Source organism: Garra rufa, chromosome 20 (assembly GCF_049309525.1).
Source record: "Garra rufa chromosome 20, GarRuf1.0, whole genome shotgun sequence".
Taxonomy (NCBI): Eukaryota; Metazoa; Chordata; class Actinopteri; order Cypriniformes; family Cyprinidae; genus Garra; species Garra rufa.
The window spans coordinates 29,316,943-29,341,067 of record NC_133380.1 but is presented as its reverse complement, the minus strand read 5'-3'; the positions used below and the strand labels follow the sequence as shown (position 1 = coordinate 29,341,067).

General features: G+C 42.3%; 8 non-coding genes across 8 annotated transcripts; all 8 read right to left on the bottom strand.

Annotated features, from left to right (window-relative positions):
* Positions 1-2,045: 2,045 nt before the first annotated feature.
* Positions 2,046-2,117, bottom strand: trnaq-cug (transfer RNA glutamine (anticodon CUG)). Its single transcript has one exon. It is a non-coding gene; the product is annotated as a tRNA-Gln (tRNA).
* A 480-nt stretch (positions 2,118-2,597) lies between these two features.
* trnai-aau (transfer RNA isoleucine (anticodon AAU)) lies at positions 2,598-2,671 on the bottom strand. Its single transcript has one exon. It is a non-coding gene; the product is annotated as a tRNA-Ile (tRNA).
* Positions 2,672-2,768: 97 nt separating this feature from the next.
* Positions 2,769-2,840, bottom strand: trnap-ugg (transfer RNA proline (anticodon UGG)). Its single transcript has one exon. It is a non-coding gene; the product is annotated as a tRNA-Pro (tRNA).
* Positions 2,841-13,076: 10,236 nt separating this feature from the next.
* trnaq-uug (transfer RNA glutamine (anticodon UUG)) lies at positions 13,077-13,148 on the bottom strand. Its single transcript has one exon. It is a non-coding gene; the product is annotated as a tRNA-Gln (tRNA).
* Positions 13,149-13,284: 136 nt separating this feature from the next.
* Positions 13,285-13,357, bottom strand: trnaf-gaa (transfer RNA phenylalanine (anticodon GAA)). The gene has a single exon. It is a non-coding gene; the product is annotated as a tRNA-Phe (tRNA).
* A 97-nt stretch (positions 13,358-13,454) lies between these two features.
* On the bottom strand, positions 13,455-13,528 carry trnai-aau (transfer RNA isoleucine (anticodon AAU)). Its single transcript has one exon. It is a non-coding gene; the product is annotated as a tRNA-Ile (tRNA).
* A 97-nt stretch (positions 13,529-13,625) lies between these two features.
* On the bottom strand, positions 13,626-13,697 carry trnap-ugg (transfer RNA proline (anticodon UGG)). The gene has a single exon. It is a non-coding gene; the product is annotated as a tRNA-Pro (tRNA).
* A 10,327-nt stretch (positions 13,698-24,024) lies between these two features.
* trnaq-uug (transfer RNA glutamine (anticodon UUG)) lies at positions 24,025-24,096 on the bottom strand. Its single transcript has one exon. It is a non-coding gene; the product is annotated as a tRNA-Gln (tRNA).
* Between the last annotated feature and the right edge of the window lie 29 nt (positions 24,097-24,125).

Genomic DNA, 24,125 nt, shown 5'->3' with positions numbered 1-24,125 from the left:
TTTTCTGTAATGAAGATCAGAAAGAGACTATTACCTCTAGCAAACTGAAAGATACCTGTATGTTAAGTGTGTAATGATAATTTAACAAGCTACATGTAAACCATATTACTGTGGTAATAAACATGGACAGGAATCTGATAAATGTACAAATATATGTAAAGTCAAATATGAAGTCTGAAATTTCCTTCTAGTAATAATTCTAGGCTCGGAGGAGGTCACTAGTATTATTACCAAATATAAGTAATATATATAAGCAGAGCTGGGTAGTAACTGATTACATGTTATTTCATCTGAATTACATAATCAGAATCCAAAAATTAAGTACCTGTATTTAGATTAAAAAATATATATATTTTAAAATATTCCGAATCAGACTAAAGTTCCTTTTTTTATGCATTATATGATTTTATTTTATTTTATTTACACAATGACATTAAATTATTCCTAACTGATATATACTTCCTAATTCCTCTTTTTGATCTTTTAAATTTCTTTTCTAAAACAGCCTACTGCTTATATTCATAAAAAAAGTCTTCCAGTTTTGTGGACACTCACACAAAGACCAGTCACTAGTCAGGTGGAGATACAGCATTTGACCACTGATTTACAAAAATCATTTCAGGTTTGCATAAAGTGTTTCAACATTGCATCAACTACTGATAAACACATTCATTTTTATTTGAAAGATCACACTGTAGATATTTTTAACCACCTTTAACAAAGGCTTTTGTCTTTCAAACACATTATCATGCACACATTTTAACTAATATATTTAATTAACATACTTAAATTGAATATTTTAATAATTATCACATTTTCATGTTCATTGGTCCTCTGATGAGGTTATGGTCACAAGACATGCAGGTAAACAAAAAGAATATATTTCATTTTTGTGCATTTTTAATTGATTTTAAAATGATTTACTTTAATTTATTATTTTTATGGTTTAATTAATTAGTAGTTTTTTATTTAACTCCCTGCAAGTTATTTCACAAACATGTGTTAAATGCACTTAGTGTTGTTAATAACAACAAATACAATCTATTTTCTTATTCTTTTTTTCAAGATTACCCTGTTTAAATCAATGTGATAAACAAGTTAGGTCAAAAGTAATCTAAAAGTAACGTAAAAGTAGTCTGACTAACTTATATTACCTAAAATGTGTAATGTAACTGTTAATGGGTTAAGTAACTAACTACAATTTGTCTTGTAACTTGGAATTAGTAACGAATTAACTTACAGTCATTACAGTTACAGTAAGTAAGTTACCCAGCTCTCTGTCTCTCTACATATATAAGTAAATAAATATTTTAATATTAGTATTCTTTTCTTCGCACACAATACACACATAGTAATGTAGGCTAATTAGGACTGTCGATGATTTTAACCTATCTGATCAGTAGTGACATGTTTTGTTCTGTATTTATCATTTAAAAAGTTACAGGTTCGCAAATACTTCAGAAAACGTGTGCTATACATGCTAACGTATACATTGGCACGTTCTATTTTCCAAAAATACACACTATTTATGAACAAATAACGATATTAAATTATATTTAAAAATGAAGTACACCTTAGCCTTACCTATTGCAAAGATCGATGACAATAATAAACGGTCGCAGCAATTTGGTCAAAAGTGAGCCACGGGAGAGTAACGCGATTGGTCAAAAGTGAGCCACGGGAGAGAAACGCGATTGGTCAAAAGTAAGCCCCAGAGAGAAACCCGATTGATCAAAAGTAAGCCCCAGAGAGAAACGCGATTGGTCAAAAGTAAGCCCAGGAAAGAAACGCGATTGGCCCATGTGGGCTTACTTTGGGCTTACTTTGGCTCAATCGGTGGGATGCAGTAGGCGCAAGCGAGAGGTAGCGGGATCGATGCCCGCATTCTCCAAGGGGCTCCTGCCCTTTTACGCGCACGTCCCCAAGGAGACAGACTGCGCTTTTTGCGGTGCGAAACGTACCCTCGCAGTTGCGTGAGCCTTTGGGGCCCACTGCTGTCAAAAGGATTTCTCAGAACGGGCCCTGCGCACATTCGTGGCAAAAGCAGGTCCCACCGAGATTTGAAATCGGATCGCTGGATTCAGAGTCCAGAGTGCTAACCATTACACCATGGAACCTTGACGAGAGAAGCTGCTGCTCAGAGGAAAGCAAAGAAGAAGTCGCTTACGGCTCACCAGCAACAAAAACAAAGTTGAGCCTTTTTTGTTTTTATCTGCCGCAAGAAGGCACGCAGGTTCCACCGAGATTTGAACTCGGATCGCTGGATTCAAAGTACAGAGCGCTAACCGTTACACCATGGAACCACGAGCGCCTCTTTGACAGCTGACCTGGAGGTAGATAGTGTTGCGGCTAGGGGGAACCAGTCAGAGCGAGGGGTTGTATCCCAGTGAGTTTTGGTCACTGGCCACCCTCGACCAAAAGACAAAAGAAAGCTGCATCTGCCGAAACCCGGGACCTTTAGATCTTCAGTCTAACGCTCTCCCAACTGAGCTATTTCGGCCACATCCCCCCAACGGTTTGGTCTGCAGGGGTTTACGTGACACCACCCGTCGCTTTGAGAGAAGAGCAGAGATGAGCTAACAGAGAACAAAAGACGCTGGCCCGTACGGGGATCGAACCCGCGACCTTGGCGTTATTAGCACCACGCTCTAACCAAGTGAGCTAACCGGCCTGGCTCCGGCCAGACGTCTGCCCAATTTCCCCAAAATTTGCTGACTGCTCGTGGGCCCCTTAGCAGGCAGAAAAGCTTCAGGACCAAGCCTGACCACGGGCTCGTCCGGGATTTGAACCCGGGACCTCTCGCACCCAAAGCGAGAATCATACCCCTAGACCAACGAGCCACGCTCACGCAGCTGGCGCACCGCCGCCTGCCCTCGAGCGTCGCTCTTCACGTGGCTTTGAATGCAGGGAGCATCCGGAAGTCTGCGCTTGTGGCAAAAAGCACCTCGATTTCTGAGAAACTTGTTTCTGCCCTGCTCTACTCACCCTGTTACGGTCCTCAGGGGTGCAGACTTACTTGACCGCAACAGTCACTTCTGATACAGGATCACAATCTTGTGAAAGCCAAGTGGATCGTTTGTAATAAAGCAACAACAACAAGAAAGCCCAAAAAACAACATTAAAAACACTGAATGAAACAAGCAAGCATTAGAAGAAATGAGTCTAAAAACAAACAAGTTGGCGGCGATCATAATAACCAAAAGCAAAGAAGACAAATAGCAACAACAAAAGAAAGAAAAAATTAACTGCAATGGAAGAAATGACACACCTCGAGACAAGGTCAAAGGCAAAGGAATGAAAGTGGGCCTTTGAATGGATTCAATAATGGTGGTGGACCTAACAGGGAGAAGATTCTGCCTTCTGCGGCCAGGGGAATTAGCTCAAATGGTAGAGCCCTCGCTGCGCAAAAGAAGGAGCCCAATCTTTGAGCCCCCCCTCTCGCAAGCGAAAAAGACGCGAAAACGCAAGTGTGCCGACAAGTTTCCCCTGCAACAATATTCGGGCAATATTCCTGTGCGGTATGGATGAGTTTTAGTTACATGTGAAACACGTCACCCTCGGCGGGCTGGATTCGAACCCGCGGTCTGCGTGACTGAGTCGAAGTCCCGTTCTGAATCAAATGATTCGCGAATCGCGATACTTGATCCGGTTGGAGCGATTCGAAACAGTGAATCATCACGTTGACACTTTACGTCATATTAAAAACACGCCCCATCCCACCTTGTTTTTATTTTTATTTTATTTTTTTTACAAATCTCACCCTAGACATAACATTATATTGATTGATATTTATTAATTTGTGTATGTTATATTTAAAAGGCATATTACATGTTTATGTTTATGGTTAAATACGCGATCCGATTGGAGCGAATCGTCACGTTGACAGTTTCCGTCGTATTAAAACACGCCCCCATCCTCACCTGCTTTTTCCACAAATCGCGCCCTAGACATATCAATATGTTGATTGATATTTATTATTTTGTGAAAATAATTTTTTGGTAAATATGTATAAACATAAATATATATGATATATGTTTATGGTTAAATAAAACGAATTAAAATGTTTCAGTAGTTGATTTTATGTTTTATGTTAATTATGTTTATAATATTTTTAAAAGGCATATTACATGTTTATGTTTAAATTAATGAATAAAATGTTTTCTCAAAGATTATTATTATTATTTTTGTATATGTGGGACATGATTTGATGGATATCATTTATCAGATTTAATTTATCTGATCAAAAGACACTTTAAATGTTCAAATGTAAAATGTTTAATTTAAATGAACATAATATACATACACATAATATATACAGAAAAGATATAATTTATTGAGGAGGATACAGTATTGAGGGGTATACAGGACAATATGAAAAAGTGGGCCCATGTAATATATATAAATATATACAAAAAAAAGACATTTATTATATTTATTGAGGGGTATACAGGACAATACGAAGGAGTGGGCCCATGTAATAAAAACAAAATATATACAGGAACGATATTATTTATTGAGGAACATACCAGAAAATATGAAAGAATGGGCCCATGTAATATAAACAAAATATATACAGTAAAAGATATTTATTAAGGAAGATACCGGAAAATGTGAAAGAGTGGGCCCGTGTAAAATACAAAATATATACAGAAAATAAATTATTTATTGAGAAGGATATCGAACAGTATGAAAGAGTGGGCACATGTAAACAAAATATATACAGAAAAGATTGTCTTTATTGAGGAGGTTTATGTAGCTGGCGCTGTTCTGCCAACCAGTCATCGAAAGATTTTCCATTTGAGGCACTCGGGCAAAATGTGGCATTGCCATATCGACTATGGCCAAACTCTTTAGTTTTGGGCTGCCCACATTTGCTGCATTTGTTAAAAGTAACCCCTCGCACATATTTTCTCTTGTGGACGCCACTTTCCTCCTCCACGGCCCGTCGGCGCCTGTTCCTCTGGGTGTAACGGGACACAGGAGCATCAGACGCAGGAGCAGGTGGAGCTGGGCCTGCACTCGATGTTGAAGCACCAGAAGAGGGGATCACCACTGACACAGTCATGTCCGGGTTAAGGACTAGTGTGCCTAACAATGACCCAGGTGCTGAAATGGGCTGCACAACTCCTGATGCTGTGGGGGCAGGTGCAATGGGGCACTGCGTGGTGGTGGTAGCAGCGGGCCGTCGACCTGGTCGCAGGATCGGAGCCTGTCCTTCCCGATTTGGCGGAAGGATAAATGGATGTTTTGGCCCTGATGTCGATGGCGCTTCATCCAATTTTTCCCTCGGCAGAGGAAGCTGCGTATCAGCCACAGCAATTGGGTCAGGTGAAGTCAGTCCCTGAGCGAGGACACTCATTTCCTGATTCTTCTGCCGCCGCTGAAACCTGACAATAAATTACTTGTATTATAAATATGTTTTAAGAAGTATTCATTTAATTTGAAGCAAATAATGTGCCTTGCTTACCACTGAATGAGTGTCTTCTGGTTTAGCTCAAACAGCTGGATCATGGTTTCATCCATCAGCCTTGGACTGTTAAGCACCAGCTCTCGGATGTGGTGGTAATCGGTGAGGATTTTAGACCACCTGGGGGTGCAAACTCCAGCCTTCTTGGTCGGCGACTTGTGTAAAGTGCACAGCTTTATACAAATTGCCTCAACCAACCGACTGGTGTTGGGCCACTGTGCTGGACCCCCAGGATGTCCAATCAGACACCGTTTAACACTCTCCACACCCGGTGTGACTCCGGTCCGCTTCGGTGCTTTAAACCGCCCATGTGTCAGCTGAGGCTGATGTCGAGGCTGATAGTTGACCCGCTGTTTGTCAGAGTCAGGGAGAGCTGTCCACAGCAGGATGACCTCTGTCACCTGCAGGTCAGTGAGGTAAGGAGCCTCACGAAATCCCACCAGGTAACCAGCCAGTTCCTGGACCTTGTCCCACCCAGCGATGCCATCGGGTCCAATGACTGCTCCCTAGTAAATGCAGATTTATGGTAATATAAGTGGAATAAAATGATATTGAAATTAAATAAAGCCCTTAAAGTGTCTTACCTGAGCCTCGTCGGAGAGACTGCCTTCAGTGTCGGATGGCTGTGACAGCACTGAAGGGGCAGGGGCAAGATGCTGTCCTTCTCCGCCAGATGATGTGGACGGCTCAGCCGGTGATGCCGGGGACTGAGGCAGAGGCAAAGATGAGGGGCTGTTTTTAAGATCACGGCAGGGGTCATCCACATACAGCACTGGAACTGTGATGTCCTCCGTGATCTCTTCGTCAAACCCCTCATCTTGCAGGTCCTGGTCATCAACTGACTCCACCAGCCTGTCTTCCTCCTCTGGGTTCTGGAGCACTGGAGTCAGTGTTTTGCCAGTCTGGCTGTAAAGGTACTCCATTCCCAGCAATTCACCTACAAGAATAAAATGGGAAAAAAGAAAGTGTTCTTTACATTTTGTCTAATACATTAAAGGCTAAATAGATAAAATAGTACAATATATAAATGTGATCTCCCTGTTCATCCATGAATTTTTATGTTTTGCAAAAATAATTCAAATGATCTATAAAAAAAAAAAAACATGAATTAATGAATTTCTTGCCTGTATATGCTCCAGGAGGGCGATAGCGCTCATCCCAGGGCTTCCCGAAGACAGCTTGGCTAAGCCGGTCCACAGCCTCCCTCATGGCACAGCCATATGTCCGGATGGAGGATGCTCCTTTTATGGTGTCTTCCATCCGGTCGTCATTCCAACGCATCAAGCCCTCAAGGAGATACGCTTGAAAATGCGCATCACTGGCACTGGTCCCTAAAAATTGCTAAAAGGTGCTATGAGGTAACTGGTTACATGTAATAGAGTTACATAATTACAATACAATTACACAACACATGCATGTATATATTTAAGAAAAATATATGTATATATATTAAATATATTTATATATAATATAAATTATATGAATAATAAATATGTACATGTAATTATTTTCAAAACATATACTGTGTGTGTGTCTTTATTTATACATAATAAATACATATATTACACATATATTATATAAACAACTTTTGAATGTGAGTAATCGCAATTTAAATTACATTAAAAATTATAGTTACTAGTGACTTGTCAGGCAATACAGCTTTGTTAATGCTTATGACATCAGAAAAGAACTGTAGTATTACTGTAGAGTGTGACATTTATTCATGTGACATTACTTTAAAGTAATGGAAGCAGTTATAGTGCTTATATTTTTGACAAAAAAAATTTGTAATCCGTATGTATGTAATACCTGGAATAAAACGGTTTAGGTGGAGGTGGAAGGACTCCAAGGAGGTAGATCCACGTGTACACCTGTAGCAGCACAGCTCCACACCGCCCTTCTTCAGTGTCCCCTTCTTCGTGTAGAGCGGAAAGTCCTCTGGGTCTTGGATACACGGAACGTGCTTCCGCTGTTCCTTCCATATCTGCTGGATCCGTTCGTGATTCAGCAGAGGAACTCCCAGAGTGTCCTTCCCGTCCGCACTGTCGAACAGATCAATCAGTGACCCGATCAATCTGGTGGTCTCCTCCACCCCCCTGGTCCTCCTCCGGCAGTGAAGTGCCAACTCTCTCCGGGTAATGCGAGCACTGACCGCCCTTTCTGAGATGTGGCCAGTCTTCTTTGCCGCCAGCTCACCCTCCTTTGCACGGCGAAGTGCAGCCACATCCTCTGGATCCCACTGAAAGATGCACGTGGACAGACGGGCCATGAAGATCCCGTAGAGTGGATGAGCCTCTGTCGTGACACCTGCAGCAAATCGCCGCATGAAATGCCAGATGTCGAGGCGCACTTCAAGCTCGACCCACTCCGAGAACATCATCTTCACCTGACACTGGCCATGCTGACTGCAGCAATCTCTGTCCACGTACATCACTTTTGGGGCTGCCTCTCCTGCGTCCCGGTAGCGCTTCATCAGGCCATCTGCCATGGGGTCCAGTCCATGTCCCTCGGCGGCTGTAAGCACAGAGACGAGGACTTGGCCGTGTTCATTCCCCACATTTGTGCACCAGGCAGCTGTACCTGAAGCAGCACCTGCGAGTTTCTTTGTGACCTATTGGGAAAAATAAAAGGGTGACAAAACTGTATTCATTGTGTATGCACATATATCCATATCTGGCAAATTTCTGGATATAAACAGGACTGTGATACCTTTTTAGTGGAGTCCATCTTGAGAACAGAGCCAAAGACGGATGTTATTTTGGCTTTGACCTCATGCAGTCGCCACAGAACATCTCTGGCATACACGGCTAAGAGCCACAGGCTTAGGTAGGGCAGGTAAAAGGGGAGGCTCAGCAAATACAGGAGGCTGCACAAGGGAGGACCTTGTGAACGGTTCGCAGGCAGTCAGGTACTGCAGAACACGCTGTGTCCATGCCTCACTGTGCTGTTCCGTCAGCTTCTTGTACAGCTGAGTCACACTGTTGCCCAGTGTCCTCTCCCTCATCATCCTCAGCACCCGGTTGTCACATGAGTATCTAAGGAAACAACAATATAATGATGCAAATGCTTTGGATGTAGAAAAAAACACAAAAGATACAAGTGCCTAATAATGAATGATTGTCATTATGAATTACCTGTATGTCAGCAAAGCTGGAAACTGACTGCGGTGGCCCATATCCAGCTGCCCTAAGATGTCCTCGGACCAGGCAGGATACTTCTTTTTGCAGCCTTTGCACTCCAGATACTCAGTGGCAAGGTCATACCACCCGTCGATGTCCAAAACCTTGCGCACGGTGCGGTAAAGTCCTGCTGCTGTTAGCCTGTGCCTACCACAGTCTGGGCGAACACAGACAAGAGGAAATAACCACATCTTCAGCGGCATCCACAAGAAAAGGGGCCGACAGAAGAAGAGGTCTGGTGAGGCGGGTGGCTGACTGTTAATTAAAGGGGGCTGAGGAGGATACCACCAAAGCTTCAGCTGGGACACTAGTTCTGGCTTGCCGGTTCGTGGGTTGGCCTTAAATAGTGTGTTCCGGATCCACTCATGCTGGAAAGGTGGAAGATGATCTTTCCAGTGGCCTGGGAGCTCAGCTGGTGGCTGATGATGTGGAGGATCTGGTGTTTTTGCTGTTTCCGCCAATGGAGACGGACCGGCAGGGGCCTCTGAGTAAACAGTAACAAAAACAAAATAAGGATGGTATAAGGTTGGATTTGATAGAACTACGCCATAAATGCAGCCCACAAACAGCCTGCGAAGCAGTAATTTTGGAGGAGTGTTAATAATCGTTTTGAATATATTAAGGCATAACAGTGAAGAAAATGGTACTAGTGTTAAGAAGCAAAGAACACAGCGTACACTTTATTGATGTAAGAAAAATGGAATTAGTACAGTTCTTTGAGAATGAGAATCTGTTGTGATTAAGTAAGGAAAATGAGGTGTGATGAATTCAGTAATGATGCGCACAGACATGAAGCATGCACACATATACAATAAGGAAAAACTGTTCTTCTCATCATAAGAACAATGACTCTCCACCATCCTGTCTGCTCAGGGGGAGCTAAAGAGTGAGTGAGTGAGTGAGTGAGTGAGTGAGTGAGAATAGCAAGCAGTGTGAGAAAGTTATCTAGTGATTGTTTAACAACGGGTAAGTTTAGAAACGCAAATAAATACACTGACACCTTTGGACATCCTTAACCTTTTGAAGAAATCCCACTTGAGGCATGATGTGACATAATTCTGTATTGTAAACAAAAATATTAAAAATTTTTGATTTTTGTGTGCTTCACATTGGGATGCAGCAAATACCAGCTCCTCATCATCATCCTCAGCAGTGGAAACGGAAGTGCCTGGAGCACAAATGTTACAACTATTACTGTGACCAATACACAGAGACAAGTGTATGTAAGGTGGTGCTTACTTACCTGTAGCGAAAAGCTGTCTTCGGGCCAAAGTTTCTGCTGCTGGAGAAGGTAAAGTAGACTGCACTAATGGATCTGGAAACAGCAAGTGGACAGGTTTGCCATAACAATAAATGAATACGTGTACAATTTCTGTAGGGAAAATGTAATATTCACACTCCTACTCACAGTGTTTAACTGGTGACACGAGTTTTTTCGCCAGCTGTGAAGGAGACAAATGTTTGCCATGCGCCAACAGCGCTTTCACAGTGGCGGTCCGCTGTACACCAGTTCGGATGGCTGCAGGTGGAGGTGCAGAGGTACTGGAGGCTGCGGCTGGAGGTACAGAGGCACTGGAGGTTGCAGGTGGACGTGCAGGACGTACACTGGTGCCCACAGCAGAAGCCTGCCTTTTCAGGACATATGTCTTGAAAATGGCCATGTTGGTGTTTGGCCTGGCATCGGCCTTAACCAGGTACCTGATGAGGGCTTGGGCCTCCTTGCTTTGGTCCTCATAAACTTCCTTCATGGACCGGCCCTGGAAGTCACCAAACTCCACCATCAAGCAGCCCTGGTCTCCAGATGCTCGGGCTTCTGCTTGCATTTCCTGCTTCCTCTCATACTTCTCCACTTCTTCAGCCATCTCTCTGATATGAGAAGTGTACTGTAGGAAGAGCTGTTTATTTTCGGACAGGGGGGTTGTCTGCGCTGTCTCCTTGGAAATGCTGAGCACCAAATACACTGCGTACCCCAGAGAGTTTTCCAGGAGCCATCTAAATCTCTGGCCCTGGTACTTCCCAAACTGAAGTTTGCAGTGAGCCAGTACTAAAAACTGGTCACTGGGGTCTCCACCGTTTGTGCTGACAAAAGAACGGGACTCTGCCAGCACCTGCTCCTTGGGTTTGGCCCTTCCCGACTCCATATTTTCAAGGCGCTTCGCCTCCTCCGATGGCGCCATGAGGAGCCGGCACGATGTTGCCGATTGGCGGCGAAAAAAGGGGTAAGCATACATTTTCTGTAATGAAGATCAGAAAGAGACTATTACCTCTAGCAAACTGAAAGATACCTGTATGTTAAGTGTGTAATGATAATTTAACAAGCTACATGTAAACCATATTACTGTGGTAATAAACATGGACAGGAATCTGATATATGTACAAATATATGTCAAGTCAAATATGAAGTCTGAAATTTCCTTCTAGTAATAATTCTAGGCTCGGAGGAGGTCACTAGTATTATTGCCAAATATAAGTAATATATATAAGCAGAGCTGGGTAGTAACTGATTACATGTTATTTCATCTGAATTACATAATCAGAATCCAAAAATTAAGTACCTGTATTTAGATTAAAAAATATATATATTTTAAAATATTCCGAATCAGACTAAAGTTCCTTTTTTTATGCATTATATGATTTTATTTTATTTTATTTACACAATGACATTAAATTATTCCTAACTGATATATACTTCCTAATTCCTCTTTTTGATCTTTTAAATTTCTTTTCTAAAACAGCCTACTGCTTATATTCATAAAAAAAGTCTTCCAGTTTTGTGGACACTCACACAAAGACCAGTCACTAGTCAGGTGGAGATACAGCATTTGACCACTGATTTACAAAAATCATTTCAGGTTTGCATAAAGTGTTTCAACATTGCATCAACTACTGATAAACACATTCATTTTTATTTGAAAGATCACACTGTAGATATTTTAACCACCTTTAACAAAGGCTTTTGTCTTTCAAACACATTATCATGCACACATTTTAACTAATATATTTAATTAACATACTTAAATTGAATATTTTAATAATTATCACATTTTCATGTTCATTGGTCCTCTGATGAGGTTATGGTCACAAGACATGCAGGTAAACAAAAAGAATATATTTCATTTTTGTGCATTTTTAATTGATTTTAAAATGATTTACTTTAATTTATTATTTTTATGGTTTAATTAATTAGTAGTTTTTTATTTAACTCCCTGCAGTTATTTCACAAACATGTGTTAAATGCACTTAGTGTTGTTAATAACAACAAATACAATCTATTTTCTCATTCTTTTTTTCAAGATTACCCTGTTTAAATCAATGTGATAAACAAGTTAGGTCAAAAGTAATCTAAAAGTAACGTAAAAGTAGTCTTACTAACTTATATTACCTAAAATGTGTAATGTAACTGTTAATGGGTTAAGTAACTATGAGTTAAGTTGTCTTGTAACTTGGAATTAGTAACGAATTAACTTACAGTCATTACAGTTACAGTAAGTAAGTTACCCAGCTCTCTGTCTCTCTACATATATAAGTAAATAAATATTTTAATATTAGTATTCTTTTCTTCGCACACAATACACACATAGTAATGTAGGCTAATTAGGACTGTCGATGATTTTAACCTATCTGATCAGTAGCGACATGTTTTGTTCTGTATTTATCATTTAAAAAGTTACAGGTTCGCAAATACTTCAGAAAACGTGTGCTATACATGCTAACGTATACATTGGCACGTTCTATTTTCCAAAAATACACACTATTTATGAACAAATAACGATATTAAATTATATTTAAAAATGAAGTACACCTTAGCCTTACCTATTGCAAAGATCGATGACAATAATAAACGGTCGCAGCGATTGGTCAAAAGTGAGCCACGGGAGAGTAACGCGATTGGTCAAAAGTGAGCCACGGGAGAGAAACGCGATTGGTCAAAAGTAAGCCCCAGAGAGAAACCCGATTGATCAAAAGTAAGCCCCAGAGAGAAACGCGATTGGTCAAAAGTAAGCCCAGGAGAGAAACGTGATTGGTCAAAAGTAAGCCCAGGAGAGAAACGCGATTGGCTCATGTGGGCTTACTTTGGGCTTACTTTGGCTCAATCGGTGGGATGCAGTAGGCGCAAGCGAGAGGTAGCGGGATCGATGCCCGCATTCTCCAAGGGGCTCCTGCCCTTTTACGCGCACGTCCCCAAGGAGACAGACTGCGCTTTTTGCGGTGCGAAACGTACCCTCGCAGTTGCGTGAGCCTTTGGGGCCCACTGCTGTCAAAAGGATTTCTCAGAACGGGCCCTGCGCACATTCGTGGCAAAAGCAGGTCCCACCGAGATTTGAAATCGGATCGCTGGATTCAGAGTCCAGAGGAAGTCGCTTACGGCTCACCAGCAACAAAAACAAAGTTGAACCTTTTTTGTTTTTATCTGCCGCAAGAAGGCACGCAGGTTCCACCGAGATTTGAACTCGGATCGCTGGATTCAAAGTCCAGAGTGCTAACCGTTACACCATGGAACCACGAGCGCCTCTTTGACAGCTGACCTGGAGGTAGATAGTGTTGCGGCTAGGGGGAACCAGTCAGAGCGAGGGGTTGTATCCCAGTGAGTTTTGGTCACTGGCCACCCTCGACCAAAAGACAAAAGAAAGCTGCATCTGCCGAAACCCGGTATTGAACCAGGGACCTTTAGATCTTCAGTCTAACGCTCTCCCAACTGAGCTATTTCGGCCACATCCCCCCAACGGTTTGGTCTGCAGGGGTTTACGTGACACCACCCGTCGCTTTGAGAGAAGAGCAGAGACGAGCTAACAGAGAACAAAAGACGCTGGCCCGTACGGGGATCGAACCCGCGACCTTGGCGTTATTAGCACCACGCTCTAACCAAGTGAGCTAACCGGCCTGGCTCCGGCCAGACGTCTGCCCAATTTCCCCAAAATTTGCTGACTGCTCGTGGGCCCCTTAGCAGGCAGAAAAGCTTCAGGACCAAGCCTGACCACGGGCTCATCCGGGATTTGAACCCGGGACCTCTCGCACCCAAAGCGAGAATCATACCCCTAGACCAACGAGCCACGCTCACGCAGCTGGCGCACCGCCGCCTGCCCTCGAGTGTCGCTCTTCACGTGGCTTTGAATGCAGGGAGCATCCGGAAATCTGTGCTTGTGGCAAAAAGCACCTCGATTTCTGAGAAACTTGTTTCTGCCCTGCTCTACTCACCCTGTTACGGTCCTCAGGGGTGCAGACTTACTTGACCGCAACAGTCACTTCTGATACAGGATCACAATCTTGTGAAAGCCAAGTAGATCGTTTGTAATAAAGCAACAACAACAAGAAAGCCCTAAAAACAACATTAAAAACACTGAATGAAACAAGCAAGCATTAGAAGAAATGAGTCTAAAAACAAACAAGTTGGCGGCGATCATAATAACCAAAAGCAAAGAAGACAAATAGCAACAACAAAAGAAAGAAAAAATTAACTGCAATGGAAGAAATGACACACCTCGAGACAAGGTCAAAGGCAAAGGAATGAAAGTGGGCCTTTGAATGGATTCAATAATGGTGGTGGACCTAACAGGGAGAAGATTCTGCCTTCTGCGGCCAGGGGAATTAGCTCAAATGGTAGAGCGCTCGCTTAGCATAAGAAGGAGCCCAATCTTTGAGCCCCCCCTCGCAAGCGAAAAAGACGCGAAAACGCAATTGTGCCGACAAGTTTCCCCTGCAACAATATTCGGGCTATATTCCTGTGCGGTATGGATGAGTTTTAGTTACATGTGAAACACGTCACCCTCGGCGGGCTGGATTCGAACCCGCGGTCTGCGCGACTGAGTCGAAGTCCCGTTCTGAATCAAATGATTCGCGAATCGCGAAACTTGATCCGGTTGGACTGATTCGAAACAGTGAATCATCACGTTGACACTTTACGTCGTATTAAAAACACGCCCCATCCCACCTTGTTTTTATTTTTATTTTATTTTTTACAAATCTCGCCCTAGACATAACATTATATTGATTGATATTTATTAATTTGTGTATGTTATTTTTAAAAGGCATATTACATGTTTATGTTTATGGTTAAATACGCGATCCGATTGGAGCGAATCGTCACGTTGACAGTTTCCGTCGTATTAAAACACGCCCCCATCCTCACCTGCTTTTTCCACAAATCGCGCCCTAGACATATCAATATGTTGATTGATATTTATTATTTTGTGAAAATAATTTTTTGGTAAATATGTATAAACATAAATGTATATGATATATGTTTATGGTTAAATAAAACGAATTAAAATGTTGATATGTTAAGTAGTTGATTTTATGTTTTATGTTAATTATGTTTATAATATTTTTAAAAGGCATATTACTTGTGTATGTTTAAATTAATGAATAAAATGTTTTCTCAAAGATTATTATTTTTTTTTTGTATATGTGGGACATGATTTGATGGATATCATTTATCAGATTTAATTTATCTGATCAAAAGACACTTTAAATGTTCAAATGTAAAATGTTGAATTTAAATGAACATAATATACATACACATAATATATACAGAAAAGATATAATTTATTGAGGAGGATACAGTATTGAGGGGTATACAGGACAATATGAAAAAGTGGGCCCGTGTAATATATATAAATACAAAAAAAAAGACATTTATTATATTTATTGAGGGGTATACAGGACAATATGAAGGAGTGGGCCCATGTAATAAAAACAAAATATATACAGGAACGATATTATTTATTGAGGAACATACCAGAAAATATGAAAGAATGGGCCCATGTAATATAAACAAAATATATACAGTAAAAGATATTTATTAAGGAAGATACCGGAAAATGTGAAAGAGTGGGCCCGTGTAAAATACAAAATATATACAGAAAATAAATTATTTATTGAGGAGGATACCGAACAGTATGAAAGAGTGGGCACATGTAAACAAAATATATTCAGAAAAGATTGTCTTTATTGAGGAGGTTTATGTAGCTGGCGCTGTTCTGCCAACCAGTCATCGAAAGATTTTCCATTTGAGGCACTTGGGCAAAATGTGGCATTGCCATATCGACTATGGCCGAACTCTTTAGTTTTGGGCTGCCCACATTTGCTGCATCTGTTAAAAGTAACCCCTCGCACATACTTTCTCTTGTGGACGCCGCTTTCCTCCTCCAGGGCCCGTCGACGCCTGTTCCTCTGGGTGTAACGGGACACAGGAGCATCAGACGCAGGAGCAGGTGGAGCTGGGCCTGCACTCGATGTTGAAGCACCAGAAGAGGGGATCACCACTGACACAGTCATGTCCGGGTTAAGGACTAGTGTGCCTAACAATGACCCAGGTGCTGAAATGGGCTGCACTACTTCTGATGCTGTGGGGGCAGGTGCAATGGGGCACTGTGTGGTGGTGGTAGCAGCGGGCCGTCGACCTGGCCGCAGGATCGGAGCCTGTCCTTCCCGATTTGGCAGAAGGATAAATGGATGTTTTGGCCCTGATGTCGATGGCGCTTCATCCAATTTTTCCCTTGGCAGAGGAAGCTGCGCATCGGCCACAGCAATTGGGTCAGGTGAAGTCAGTCCCTGAGCGAGGACACTCATTTCCTGATTCTTCTGCCGACGCTGAAACCTGACAATAAATTACTTGTATTATAAATATGTTTTAAGAAGTATTCATTTAATTTGAAGCAAATAATGTGCCTTGCTTACCACTGAATGAGTGTCTTCTGGTTTAGCTCAAACAGCTGGATCATTGTTTCATCCATCAGCCTTCGACAGTTAAGCACCAGCTCTCGGATGTGGTGGTAATCGGTGAGGATTTTAGACCACCTGGGGGTGCAAACTCCAGCCTTCTTGGTCGGCAACTTGTGTAAAGCACACAGCTTGATACAAATTGCCTCAACCAAGCGACTGGTGTTGGGCCACTGTGCTGGACCCCCAGGATGTCCAATCAGACACCGTTTAACACTCTCCACACCCGGTGTGACTCCGGTCCGCTTCGGTGCTTTAAAGCGCCCATGTGTCAGCTGAGGCTGATGTCGAGGCTGATAGTTGACCCGCTGTTTGTCAGAGTCAGGGAGAGCTGTCCACAGCTGGATGACCTCTGTCACCTGCAGGTCAGTGAGGTAAGGAGCCTCACGAAATCCCACCAGGTAACCAGCCAGTTCCTGGACCTTGTCCCACCCAGCGATGCCATCGGGTCCAATGACTGCTCCCTAGTAAATGCAGATTTATGGTAATATAAGTGGAATAAAATGATATTGAAATTAAATAAAGCCCTTAAAGTGTCTTACCTGAGCCTCGTCGGAGAGACTGCCTTCAGTGTCGGACGGCTGTGACAGCACTGAAGGGGCAGGGGCAAGATGCTGTCCTTCTCCGCCAGATGATGTGGACGGCTCAGCCGGTGATGCCGGGGACTGAGGCAGAGGCAAAGATGAGGGGCTGTTTTTAAGATCACGGCAGGGGTCATCCTCATACAGCACTGGAACTGTGATGTCCTCCGTGATCTCTTCGTCAAACCCCTCATCTTGCAGGTCCTGGTCATCAACTGCCTCCACCAGCCTGTCTTCCTCCTCTGGGTTCTGGAGCACTGGAGTCAGTGTTTTGCCAGTCTGGCTGTAAAGGTACTCCATTCCCAGCAATTCACCTACAAGAATAAAATGGGAAAAAAGAAAGTGTTCTTAACATTTTGTCTAATACATTAAAGGCTAAATAGATAAAATAGTACAATATATAAATGTGATCTCCCTGTTCATCCATGAATTTTTATGTTTTGCAAAAATAATTCAAATGATCTATAAAAAAAAAAACATGAATTAATGAATTCTTGCCTGTATATGCTCCAGGAGGGCGATAGCGCTCATCCCAGGGCTTCCCGAAGACAGCTTGGCTAAGCCGGTCCACAGCCTCCCTCATGGCACAGCCATATGTCCGGATGGAGGATGCTCCTTTTATGGCGTCTTCCATCCGGTCATCATTCCAACGCATCAAGCCCTCAAGGAGATACGCTTGAAAATGCGCATCACTGGCACTGGTTCCTAAAAATTAAATAAACAAAAAAGTTTTGTATTACACATGAGGTGCTATGAGGTAACTGGTTACATGTAATAGAGTTACATAATTACAATACAATTACACAACACATGCATGTATATATTTAAGAAAAATATATGTATATATATTAAATATATTTATATATAATATAAATTATATAATAAATATATACATGTAATTATTTTCAAATGTGTGTCTTTATTTATACATAATAAATACATATATTACACATATATTATATAAACAACTTTTGAATGTGAGTAATCGCAATTTAAATTACATTAAAAATTATAGCTACTAGTGACTTGTCAGGCAATACAGCTTTGTTAATGCTTATGACATCAGAAAAGAACTGTAGTATTACTGTAGAGTGTGACATTTATTCATGTGACATTACTTTAAAGTAATGGAAGCAGTTATAGTGCTTATATTTTTGACAAAAAAAATTGTAATCCGTATGTATGTAATACCTGGAATAAAACGGTTTAGGTGGAGGTGGAAAGACTCCAAGGAGGTAGAGCCACGGGCACACCTGTAGCAGCACAGCTCCACACCACCCTTCTTCAGTGTCCCCTTCTTCATGTACAGCGGAAAGTTCTCTGGGTCTTGGATACACGGAACGTGCTTCCGCTGTTCCTTCCATATCTGCTGGATCCGTTCGTGATTCAGCAGAGGAACTCCCAGAGTGTCCTTCCCGTCCGCACTGTCGAACAGATCAATCAGTGACCCGATCAATCTGGTGGTCTCCTCCACCCCCCTGGTCCTCCTCCGGCAGTGCAGTGCCAACTCTCTCCGGGTAATGCGAGCACTGACCGCCCTTTCTGAGATGTGGCCAGTCTTCTTTGCCGCCAGCTCACCCTCCTTTGCACTGCGAAGTGCAGCCACATCCTCTGGATCCCACTGAAAGATGCACGTGGACAGACGGGCCATGAAGATCCCGTAGAGTGGATGAGCCTCTGTCGTGACACCTGCAGCAAATCGCCGCATGAAATGGCAGATGTCGAGGCGCACTTCAAGCTCAACCCACTCCGAGAACATCATCTTCACCTGACACTGGCCATGCTGACTGCAGCAATCTCTGTCCACGTACATCACTTTTGGGGCTGCCTCTCCTGCGTCCCGGTAGCGCTTCATCAGGCCAGCTGCCATGTGGTCCAGTCCATGTCCCTCGGCGGCTGTAAGCACAGAGACGAGGACTTGGCCGTGTTCATTCCCCACATTTGTACACCAGGCAGCTGTACCTGAAGCAGCACCTGCGAGTTTCTTTGTGACCTATTGGGAAAAATAAAAGGGTGACAAAACTGTATTCATTGTGTATGCACATATATCCATATCTGGCAAATTTCTGGATATAAACAGGACTGTGATACCTTTTTAGTGGAGTCCATCTTGAGAACAGAGCCAAAGACGGATGTTATTTTGGCTTTGACCTCATGCAGTCGCCAAAGAACATCTCTGGCGTACACGGCTAAGAGCCACTTAGGCTTAGGTAGGGCAGGTAAAAGGGGAGGCTCAGCAAATACAGGAGGCTGCACAAGGGAGGACCTTGTGAACGGTTCGCAGGCAGTCAGGTACTGCAGAACACGCTGTGTCCATGCCTCACTGTGCTGTTCCGTCAGCTTCTTGTACAGCTGAGTCACACTGTTGCCCAGTGTCCTCTCCCTCATCATCCTCAGCACCCAGTTGTCACATGAGTATCTAAGGAAACAACAATATAATCATGCAAATGCTTTGGTTGTAGAAAAAAACACACAAGATAAAAGTGCCTAATAATGAATGATTGTCATGAATTACCTGTATGTCAGCAAAGCTGGAAACTGACTGCGGTGGCCCATATCCAGCTGCCCTAAGATGTCCTCGGACCAGGCAGGATACTTCTTTTTGCAGCCTTTGCACTCCAGATACTCAGTGGCAAGGTCATACCACCCGTCGATGTCCAAAACCTTGCGCACGGTGCGGTAAAGTCCTGCTGCTGTTAGCCTGTGCCTACCACAGTCTGGGCGAACACAGACAAGAGGAAATAACCACATCTTCAGCGGCATCCACAAGAAAAGGGGCCGACAGAAGAAGAGGTCTGGTGAGGCGGGTGGCTGACTGTTAATTAAAGGGGGCTGAGGAGGATACCACCAAAGCTTCAGCTGGGACACTAGTTCTGGCTTGCCGGTTCGTGGGTTGGCCTTAAATAGTGTGTTCCGGATCCACTCATGCTGGAAAGGTGGAAGATGATCTTTCCAGTGGCCTGGGAGCTCAGCTGGTGGCTGATGATGTGGAGGATCTGGTGTTTTTGCTGTTTCCGCCAATGGAGACGGACCGGCACAGGCCTCTGAGTAAACAGTAACAAAAACAATATAAGTATGACCGTTGGATTTGATAGTACTACGCCAGAAAAGCAGCCCACAAGCAGCCTACGAAGCAGTAATTTTGGAGGAGTGTTAATAATCGTTATGCTTATATTTAGGCATAACAGTGAAGAAAATGGTACTAGTGTTAAGAAGCAAAGAACACAGTGTACACTTTATTGATGTAAGAAAAATGGAATTAGTAAAGTTCTTTGAGAATGAGGATCAGATGTGATTGAGTAAGGAAAATGAGGTGTGATGAATTCAGTAATGATGACACAGACATGAAGCATGCACACATATACAATAAGGAAAAACCGTCCTTATCATTAGATTAGAACAATGACTCTCCACCATCCTGTCTGCTCAGGGGGAGCTAAAGAGTGAGTGAGTGAGTGAGCGAGAAGAGCAAGCAGTGTGAGAAAGTTATCCAGTGATTGTTTAACAACGGGTAAATTTAGAAACGCAAATAAATACACTGACACCTTTGGACATCCTTAACGTTTTGAAGAAGTGCACTCAAATCCCGCTTGAGGCATGATGTGACATAATTCTGTATTGTAAACAAAAAATATTTACAAATGTTGATTTTAGTTTTTTTAAATAATGGTTCACATTGTGTTTTCACAAAACATTCTTATAGCATTTGTATTGGTGTCATATGCCACACCTGTATTCAGCTGTGCTTCACATTGTGATGCAGCAAATACCAGATCCTCATCATCATCTTCAGCAGTGGAAACGGAAGTGCCTGGAGCACAAATGTTACAACTATTACTGTGACCAATACACAGAGACAAGTGTATGTAAGGTGGTGCTTACTTACCTGTAGCGAAAAGCTGTCTTCGGGCCAAAGTTTCTGCTGCTGGAGAAGGTAAAGTAGACTGCACTAATGGATCTGGAAACAGCAAGTGGACAGGTTTGCCATAACAATAAATGAATACGTGTACAATTTCTGTAGGGAAAACGTAATATTCACACTCCTACTCACAGTGTTTAACTGGTGACACGAGTTTTTTCGCCAGCTGTGAAGGAGACAAATGTTTGCCATGCGCCAACAGCGCTTTCACAGTGGCGGTCCGCTGTACACCAGTTCGGATGGCTGCAGGTGGAGGTGCAGAGGTACTGGAGGCTGCGGCTGAAGGTACAGAGACACTGGAGGTTGCAGGTGGACGTGCAGGACGTACACTGGTGCCCACAGCAGAAGCCTGCCTTTTCAGGACATATGTCTTGAAAATGGCCATGTTGGTGTTTGGCCTGGCATCGGCCTTAACCAGGTACCTGATGAGGGCTTGGGCCTCCTTGCTTTGGTCCTCATAAACTTCCTTCATGGACCGGCCCTGGAAGTCACCAAACTCCACCATCAAGCAGCCCTGGTCTCCAGATGCTCGGGCTTCTGCTTGCATTTCCTGCTTCCTCTCATACTTCTCCACTTCTTCAGCCATCTCTCTGATATGAGAAGTGTACTGTAGGAAGAGCTGTTTATTTTCGGACAGGGGGGTTGTCTGCGCTGTCTCCTTGGAAATGCTGAGCACCAAATACACTGCGTACCCCAGAGAGTTTTCCAGGAGCCATCTAAATCTCTGGCCCTGGTACTTCCCAAACTGAAGTTTGCAGTGAGCCAGTACTAAAAACTGGTCACTGGGGTCTCCACCGTTTGTGCTGACAAAAGAACGGGCCTCTGCCAGCACCTGCTCCTTGGGTTTGGCCCTTCCCGACTCCATATTTTCAAGGCGCTTCGCCTCCTCCGATGGCGCCATGAGGAGCCGGCACGATGTTGCCGATTGGCGGCGAAAAAAGGGGTAAGCATACATTTTCTGTAATGAAGATCAGAAAGAGACTATTACCTCTAGCAAACTGAAAGATACCTGTATGTTAAGTGTGTAATGATAATTTACCAAGCTACATGTAAACCATATTACTGTGGTAATAAACATGGACAGGAATCTGATATATGTACAAATATATGTAAAGTCAAATATGAAGTCTGAAATTTCCTTCTAGTAATAATTCTAGGCTCGGAGGAGGTCACTAGTATTATTACCAAATATAAGTAATATATATAAGCAGAGCTGGGTAGTAACTGATTACATGTTATTTCATCTGAATTACATAACCAGAATCCAAAAATTAAGTACCTGTATTTAGATTAAAAAATATATATATTTTAAAATATTCCGAATCAGACTAAAGTTACTTTTTTTTATGCATTATATGATTTTATTTTAATTTAAATTTAATTTTTTTTTACACAATGACATTAAATTATTCCTAACTGATATATACTTCCTAATTCCTCTTTTTGATCTTTTAAATTTCTTTTCTAAAACAGCCTACTGCTTATATTCATAAAAAAAAGTCTTCCAGTTTTGTGGACACTCACACAAAGACCAGTCACTAGTCAGGTGGAGATACAGCATTTGACCACTGATTTACAAAAATCATTTCAGGTTTGCATAAAGTGTTTCAACATTGCATCAACTACTGATAAACACATTCATTTTTATTTGAAAGATCACACTGTAGATATTTTTAACCACCTTCAACAAAGGCTTTTGTCTTTCAAACACATTATCATGCACACATTTTAACTAATATATTTAATTAACATACTTAAATTGAATATTTTAATAATTATCACATTTTCATGTTCATTGGTCCTCTGATGAGGTTATGGTCACAAGACATGCAGGTAAACAAAAAGAATATATATCATTTTTGTGCATTTTTAATTGATTTTAAAATGATTTACTTTAATTTATTATTTTTATGGTTTAATTAATTAGTAGTTTTTTATTTAACTCCCTGCAGTTATTTCACAAACATGTGTTAAATGCACTTAGTGTTGTTAATAACAACAAATACAATCTATTTTCTTATTCTTTTTTTCAAGATTACCCTGTTTAAATCAATGTGATAAACAAGTTAGGTCAAAAGTAATCTAAAAGTAACGTAAAAGTAGTCTGACTAACTTATATTACCTAAAATGTGTAATGTAACTGTTAATGGTTTAAATAACTAACTACAATTTGTCTTGTAACTTGGAATTAGTAACGAATTAACTTACAGTCATTACAGTTACAGTAAGTTACGTTACCCAGCTCTCTGTCTCTCTACATATATAAGTAAATAAATATTTTAATATTAGTATTCTTTTCTTCGCACACAATACACACATAGTAATGTAGGCTAATTAGGACTGTCGATGATTTTAACCTATCTGATCAGTAGCGACATGTTTTGTTCTGTATTTATCATTTAAAAAGTTACAGGTTCGCAAATACTTCAGAAAACGTGTGCTATACATGCATTGGCACGTTCTATTTTCCAAAAATACACACTATTTATGAACAAATAACGATATTAAATTATATTTAAAAATGAAGTACACCTTAGCCTTACCTATTGCAAAGATCGATGACAATAATAAACGGTCGCAGCGATTGGTCAAAAGTGAGCCACGGGAGAGAAACGCGATTGATCAAAAGTAAGCCCCAGAGAGAAACGCGATTGGTCAAAAGTAAGCCCAGGAGAGAAACGTGATTGGTCAAAAGTAAGCCCAGGAGAGAAACGTGATTGGTCAAAAGTAAGCCCAGGAGAGAAACGTGATTGGTCAAAAGTAAGCCCAGGAAAGAAACGCGATTGGCTCATGTGGGCTTACTTTGGGCTTACTTTGGCTCAATCGGTGGGATGCAGTAGGCGCAAGCGAGAGGTAGTGGGATCGATGCCCGCATTCTCCAAGGGGCTCCTGCCCTTTTACGCGCACGTCCCCAAGGAGACAGACTGCGCTTTTTGCAGTGCGAAACGTACCCTCGCAGTTGCGTGAGCCTTTGGGGCCCACTGCTGTCAAAAGGATTTCTCAGAACGGGCCCTGCGCACATTCGTGGCAAAAGCAGGTCCCACCGAGATTTGAAATCGGATCGCTGGATTCAGAGTCCAGAGGAAGTCGCTTACGGCTCACCAGCAACAAAAACAAAGTTGAACCTTTTTTGTTTTTATCTGCCGCAAGAAGGCACGCAGGTTCCACCGAGATTTGAACTTGGATCGCTGGATTCAAAGTCCAGAGTGCTAACCGTTACACCATGGAACCACGAGCACCTCTTTGACAGCTGACCTGGA